This window comes from Zingiber officinale, chromosome 2A (genome assembly GCF_018446385.1).
Source record: "Zingiber officinale cultivar Zhangliang chromosome 2A, Zo_v1.1, whole genome shotgun sequence".
Taxonomy (NCBI): Eukaryota; Viridiplantae; Streptophyta; class Magnoliopsida; order Zingiberales; family Zingiberaceae; genus Zingiber; species Zingiber officinale.
This window is the reverse complement of record NC_055988.1, coordinates 157,135,502-157,142,207: the sequence shown is the minus strand read 5'-3', so window position 1 is coordinate 157,142,207 and position 6,706 is coordinate 157,135,502. Positions and strand designations below refer to the sequence as shown.

The 6,706-nt window shown below is 37.3% G+C and overlaps 1 long non-coding RNA gene across 3 annotated transcripts; it reads left to right on the top strand.

The window, feature by feature from the left end:
- Positions 1-3,590: 3,590 nt before the first annotated feature.
- On the top strand, positions 3,591-5,207 carry LOC122040203. 3 transcript variants are annotated; one of them, XR_006128544.1, is made up of 6 exons: positions 3,591-3,951; positions 4,018-4,119; positions 4,209-4,312; positions 4,419-4,528; positions 4,719-4,811; positions 5,100-5,207. It is a non-coding gene; the product is annotated as an uncharacterized LOC122040203 (long non-coding RNA). The 3 variants fall into 3 exon arrangements; XR_006128543.1 differs by having other exon boundaries at positions 3,591-3,959; positions 4,057-4,119; XR_006128545.1 differs by having other exon boundaries at positions 3,591-3,959; positions 4,057-4,119; positions 4,716-4,811.
- The last annotated feature ends 1,499 nt before the right edge of the window (positions 5,208-6,706 follow it).

Sequence of the window (6,706 nt, the reverse complement as noted above, 5' to 3'; positions counted from 1 at the left end):
TTCTTCTTCCGCACTACTAATCCAAGACCAAGTCTTGGGATTTTTGTTTTTCTTTTCTTTCTTCTGTGCGCAGGACTAAAATGTCTCAGACAGAAGGATTCAGCACAGTACGACCTCCACTCTTCAACGGGGACGATTTTCCGTACTGGAAGAAGCGCATGGAGGTTTACCTCAAAACAGACTTCGACCAGTGGATGAGCGTTACGAGACCCTATAAAATTCCAGCAGACAACTCCAAGAATATACTAGATCCTGAAGACTGGACAACATATTTGAAGAAAAAGGTGTCAACAGAAAATAAAGCGATCAACACTCTACAGTGCGGATTAACAAGAGAAGAACTGAACAGAGTCGGTCCACACAAAAACGCTAAAGAGTTGTGGGACAAATTGATCGAGTTGCACGAGGGAACGAGCGATGCCAAGGTAACAAAACGAGACCTGCTTTTAAATAAAATTCTTAATATAAAAATGCAAGAAGGCGAAACTGCGAATCAGCTCCACGTGAGGATCAAGGACATCCTCAACGGGCTTCATGCGATAGGCCACCAGATGGAAAATAGAGACTTAATAAGGTACGCATTAAATGCTTTTCCACGTAATAGTTTGTGGGCATCAATCGTGGATGCCTACAAAATTTCTAAAAATCTTTCTAAGTTAAAATTAGACGAGCTTTTCTGTGAATTAGAATTACATGAACAAACTAATGCTGGAGCCGAGAAAGGTATAGCTTTATTTGCAGGTTCCTCAAAAGAAAAGAAGAGCAAGCCTGAATATGAAGAAGATTCCGACCAAGACTCCGAAGACGAAGAACACCTGGTGAACTTGGTAAGAAAAATGTTCACCAGAGAAAAAAGATCAGCAAAAAAGGACCTTCAAAAGATCGGCTCTCTCGTAACAAAAGAACGTGACTTGCTTCTGCTACAAAAAAGGACACTACAAGAACGAATGCCCAAAATCAAAGTTCGACAAACAAGCCAACCAAAAGAAGGTCCTCAAAGCAATGTGGGACGACTCCACTGACGAATCGGAGGAAGAAGAGCGAAACATCGAGCCACCTCGCCGAAGCTGAAACAGAAGACGAGACGGAAGATGAAGACGGGTCTGAACCCGAAACAAGCCACGAGTCCGTACTCGTTTCCGAAGGCCCGAATGAGGTATATCTTAATTTAAACAAAAAAATTTTTAGAATCATTTCCTGTTTAAATAGTAAATTAATTAAAATAGAAAATGAAAACAAATCACTTCTTGAGGAAAATCAAAACCTCAAGGAACAAATCAAAAACTCAAATCCAACTCAAGATCTAACACTTGAGGAGGAGAATTTATCATTAAAAAATGATATTAACAATTTAAAAGAAATGCTAGAAAAATTTACAACAAGATCAAAAAATCTTGACTTAATCCTGAACAATCAAAAAGCATGTTATAATAAAACCGGACTCGGATACAAGTCGAACTCAAATAAAACTTTTAAGTCATTAATAACTCAATACAAATCAACTAATCAAGCTTGGGTTCCAAAAGCGTGTCTGACCACGCAAGTAGGACTTAATCAATATTATATACCTAAAGAAAAAGTATATTATATAAACTCGATTAAACCAAATAAAAAACCAAAATACAAACCTAAATAAAAAAATCTAAAATTTAAACTATCACCAAGTTAATTATAACTATAAAAGAAACAGACACAAACCTAAAACGAAAATTTAAATTAAAGGTCAATAATTCAGGGGGAAGCTCCAGAATAGCTGGCACCTCCAAAATTAACTAACCCGACAGGGTAATTAGGATTAGTTAAAAAGAGACCAAGTTTAACTTGAATCATGGTACTGGTGAAGTTTTTGGATGATAGTACGTTAGGGAAGCTTGGGCATCGCATGTCTAGAAAGATATGGTTTCGATCTGGTGCATTTGGCCAAGTGGAACTGACCGAAGCTACCCTTAAATGAATCCTAACCAGTTAGACCAAGATTTAGTACTAAGCTCCGTGGATAGGACTATTCGGAAAACCTCGAAAGGTTGGTTACTACTAATGACGTCCATGTGACTCACCAAGCTTAGAAGTTTATCCGAAGATTGCCTATTTGTGGAGACCAAAGCTAAATCTGAATCTAACACAAGTTAAACCAAAACTCCATAATTAAAAAATCCAATTTCATCTCACAAAATCATAGGATTCCCTGACTGATAATATAGATCGGGTGAGATGAATAAGGCTTAAATTTGTTTAATTAAAAAAAAAACTTAACTTCAAAATTTTAATTTTAAAAATTAATTTTAAAATTTAATTTAAAACTTAAAAATTAATTTCAAAATTTTAATTTTAAAAATTATTTCAAAATTTTAATTTTAAACTTAATTTCAAAATTTTAATTTTAAACTTAAAAATTTATTTCAAAATTTTAATTTTAAACTTAAAAATTTATTTCAAAATTTTAATTTTAAAAATTATTTCAAACTTAATTTCAAAATTTTAATTTTAAACTTAAAAATTAATTTCAAAATTTTAATTTTAAACTTAAAAATTAATTTCAAAATTTTAATTTTAAACTTAAAAATTATTTCAAAATTTTAATTTTAAACTTAAAAATTAATTTCAAAATTTTAATTTTAAACTTAAAAATTTATGTCAAAATTTTAATTTTAAACTTAAAAATTATTTCAACATTTTAATTTTAAAATTAAAAATTTATTTCAAAATTTTAATTTGAAACTTAAAAATTATTTCAAAATTTTAATTTTAAACTTAAAAATTAATTTCAAAATTTTAATTTTAAACTTAAAAATTAATTTTAATTTTAAACTTAAAAATTAATCTCAAAATTTTAATTTTAAACTTAAAATTAACTTAAATAATGCCTGCTCAAAAATAAAAAGACTAACTTTAAATCCTACTTACTGTAGGAAACCAAGTGGATTTTGGACAGTGGTTGCTCCAAACATATGACTGGAGATCACACCAAGTTCACTCAACTCACTTACAAAAGCTTAGGAACAGTTGCCTTTGGAAACAACGGCAAACTCAAGGTAATTGGTATAGGTAATATTGAATTAAAAATAGACTTTATAATTACAAATGTTTTACTTGTTGAAAATTTTAAATATAATCTTCTGAGTATAAGTCAATTATGTGATACTAGGTATAAGGTTAAATTTCTATCCACATAGTGTTTAATCAAACATCTAGATAATCCTACCATAAGCCTAAAAGGTTTTAGAAAAGACAACATCTATGCCATCAACTTAACCACTTCTTCCATTAAGTGTTATTTAACACAAAAAGAAGAAACATGGTTATGGCATAGAAGAATGTCTCACACCAACTTTAGAAATATAAGCAAATTAAATGTGTGAGATATGGCAAAATAAAATAACCTATAATGATTTAAGGGAATTTTTGGACATTTTTCTGGATTTATTTGGAGGACGTATGACTGTATTTAAGGGGATAAATTATTGAGCTTAAGATGATATTGGAAATCATCTTTAGAGGAGGGCTAATTAAGGGTTGGGAAGAACTTAAACCCTACCTTTATAAGAAGCTACAGTAACCCCCTACCGAAGCCCTAAAAGCGCCGACCCCGACCTCTTTTCTTCGTGTCTTCTTCTCCCGAAACCACCGACCCAGCGTAGCGACGGCGCCTCCACACCCGAGCTCACGGCGACGATGAATCCGGCGGTCGGCAAAACCTCCTAGGCCTCTAACCCTCGATGACAGCGTCACCAGAGCTTCTTCCTCTCCTCGGATTTCAGCGGCACACGGGGAATCTTCAGTCGAGAGGAGCAAATCTGAGCTCCGGTGACTCCGAGGGTGGTAACTCCTGTTCCAGAGCTTGATAGGGACGAGGACGTATACCTCAGGCAGTTTCCTCATCTTCCCGAGGCTGGAGCCGAGTGGATCGGGTCGGGTTTCTCTCAGCCGATTGTGGAGGTCTTCGGCAGCAAGGTATTGAGGTATGGATGGTTTAGATTAGGGTTTCCTTAGTGATGAAGACCTGTGATTTGATACCAGGTTGGGAGGATTGTATGGATTGAGGTTTTGTGGTGGCAGTGGCTTGCTGGGAAGGGGATCGATCACAACCTCCAGCAGCTGTTCATCATCCGAGACTCATGGGTAAGGTATTTACAGTATTAAGATTGTAGGTTTGTGGATCTGAGATTGTATTCCATCAGAATTGTGCATTGATGGTGTGATTGCAATAGTTTGAAAGCCCTGTAGGAGCTCTGTTCGTGAATTTTGGCAGTGGCTCACTGTGAGGAGTCCGGCCACAATTCCCAACTGCTGTGCTTCATCCGGGGATTAGTAGGTAAGGTTTCTATCACTATAGATGTTAGATTTCATACTTAAATGTTGGTTTTAGATGGAATTTGATACTGATTAGGTAATGTTTGGGATGCTTGTGATGCATATAGCTCTGTGAGGACTTGGATCTGTTAATCAGCAGCATTTGGGCAGCATCGGTGTGCTAGTGTCGATGATTTCACCTTTCAATAGCAAGTTACCAGTGGGAGGCGCTGGTGTGGTATGAGAATTCTGTTAGAATGGGAAGCTTGTTGTTTGTTGCTTAGATAATTGGTAGATGTAGATTTTGTTAAGGAATGAGATAATTCCGTACTGTACCAGTGTATATGGACCCAATGCATGCTTAGAATTCCTTATGTTGATCAGATTCGGTTGGAATTACTGATTAGTGCAATTTCAATTGTTAGTAGCCTTGTAGAATTGTGGTTGTGCTTCTGAGGTAGCGAGCAGCATCTTTGTGGTTGTGCTGGCGAATTCCATCTCCGGGCAGGGAGTCAACAGAGGTGAGTTCACTGTTGGGTAAAGACTTGGATTTGTTGGATACTTAGTTTAGTTGAGTATGAATTTATGCATTTGTATTTAGGGAACGAATGCATGATTGGAAATCCAAATTGTCATAGTGTGTGTGCTGGAATGGTGAATGTAAATTAGAAGTTGGGAATTGTTTTGGAGTAGATCAGTGTAGGGTTTATTTAGATAAGGAAGGAACCCATATTAGCATGTCTGTTTTGAGTATTGCCTTAACTATTTGGTTCTATATGTATATGGTTAAAATGGATACGTTGACGCAGGACTTTGATCAAGGCGGATGCTGTGACGAGATTGACGTCGGATTTAGCCTACATTTACAGGCGGGTACTTCTTGCTTTATTTCTTTAGTATTTTAATCCTAGTGCATGAGCTTTATGTTCAAATAGTTGCTGTATCTATCTTGGCTCCACTCTTATTTTTCCTGCGCTTGATACTTCCACTCAACCTTTGAGCTACTCGTTTCTGTATCTATACAGTCTCTCGTTGCTATCGATGATATTTAGTAGATACTATAGTACTAGGTATTGGATACCAGATACCAGACATTAGATAGTAGTATTGGATATATGGACACCTGATACCATGTTTACCTGCCTTGATTGTTGTTTATTTACACACCTTGCTGAGCATGCTGGCTTCCTGTAGCATACCTGTTTTCTGTTTATATATATATGATGACTGCTGCATTATTCGCATCATGTCATTGCATGCATGCCGGCGACCATGTCTCCCTTGTGGTTGAGAGGGTCAATGGCTTGAGCCGCACGCTCGGCCACTCATGGGTAGTGGTAGCTGGAGCGTGCCGCTTGTCCTGTCGTGTCACACTCGGTCACTCATGGGTAGTAGCGGCTGGAGTTGCGGCAGCAGGGACCCCCGTCGCAGACGTAGCTATTCAGCTACTATGCACCTGTCCATCCGGTCACTCGAGAGTAGTGGCGGCCTTTGGGTGGTACAGTTTGTCATCGATCCGGCCTCTCGACCATACAGGGGTCGTGGTGCAGAGGGGTGGGCGGGGTGACCATCCGTACATATGCTGTTGTTATTATATCTGCTGGTTGCTTATTTATGCTGTTATGCCTATATATGTTGAGATTTATACCTGTGATATGTGTTTAGACACTGACTTACTTACTGTTGATATGTATATATCTCACATGATACCATGTAGTTATGAGCAGTACTGGAGCAGTTTATGTTATCTCAGACCTTACACTGTTAGCCTAGGATATGGTCTCAGGTATGGATATATACTTTGTTTACCCAGTAGTATCTGCTATTTATCTTTCCGAGACTGTATCCTTTTGTATTCCTGTTCTTTATGATACTCATGCACTGTCTATCCTATTAACCGCTGAGTTTTTATACTCACCACCCGCATTGGTAATTTCACCAGGTAGCTGATAGCGATGCTAGTATGCTTGGAGGAGGATCCCGACTGCCGGTCCCACGTCACTTCCGAGGACGGTTTTACGGTTTTGATTTTCATTTTATTGTGAGTTAAACTTTTGAATTTAGCATTGTAATAATTGAGCAGTGGACTTGTTATTTTGTATTTGGTTGTTTTGCCGATGAGTCAAGCCGGGCCGGCCCGCGGTGAGTTTTTGTTACTTTATCTTTGTTATTCTTGTTTTCCACTGTGTTTAACTTTACAGCCGTGTGGGCTGCATATTATCTGCGTGGTTGTGATATATATTTGTATATGTAATATCTGTGGTGTTGTATACCGGTTCTATTTGTCACTGCTACAGGGGAGGTGCTGTCCGATTTTCGTCGGACAACCTTACTCTCGGGGCGTGACAAAATGGACTAGTGAAAGGCTTACCAAAATTACCTAACATAGATTCAACCATATGTAATGCTTGTCAAC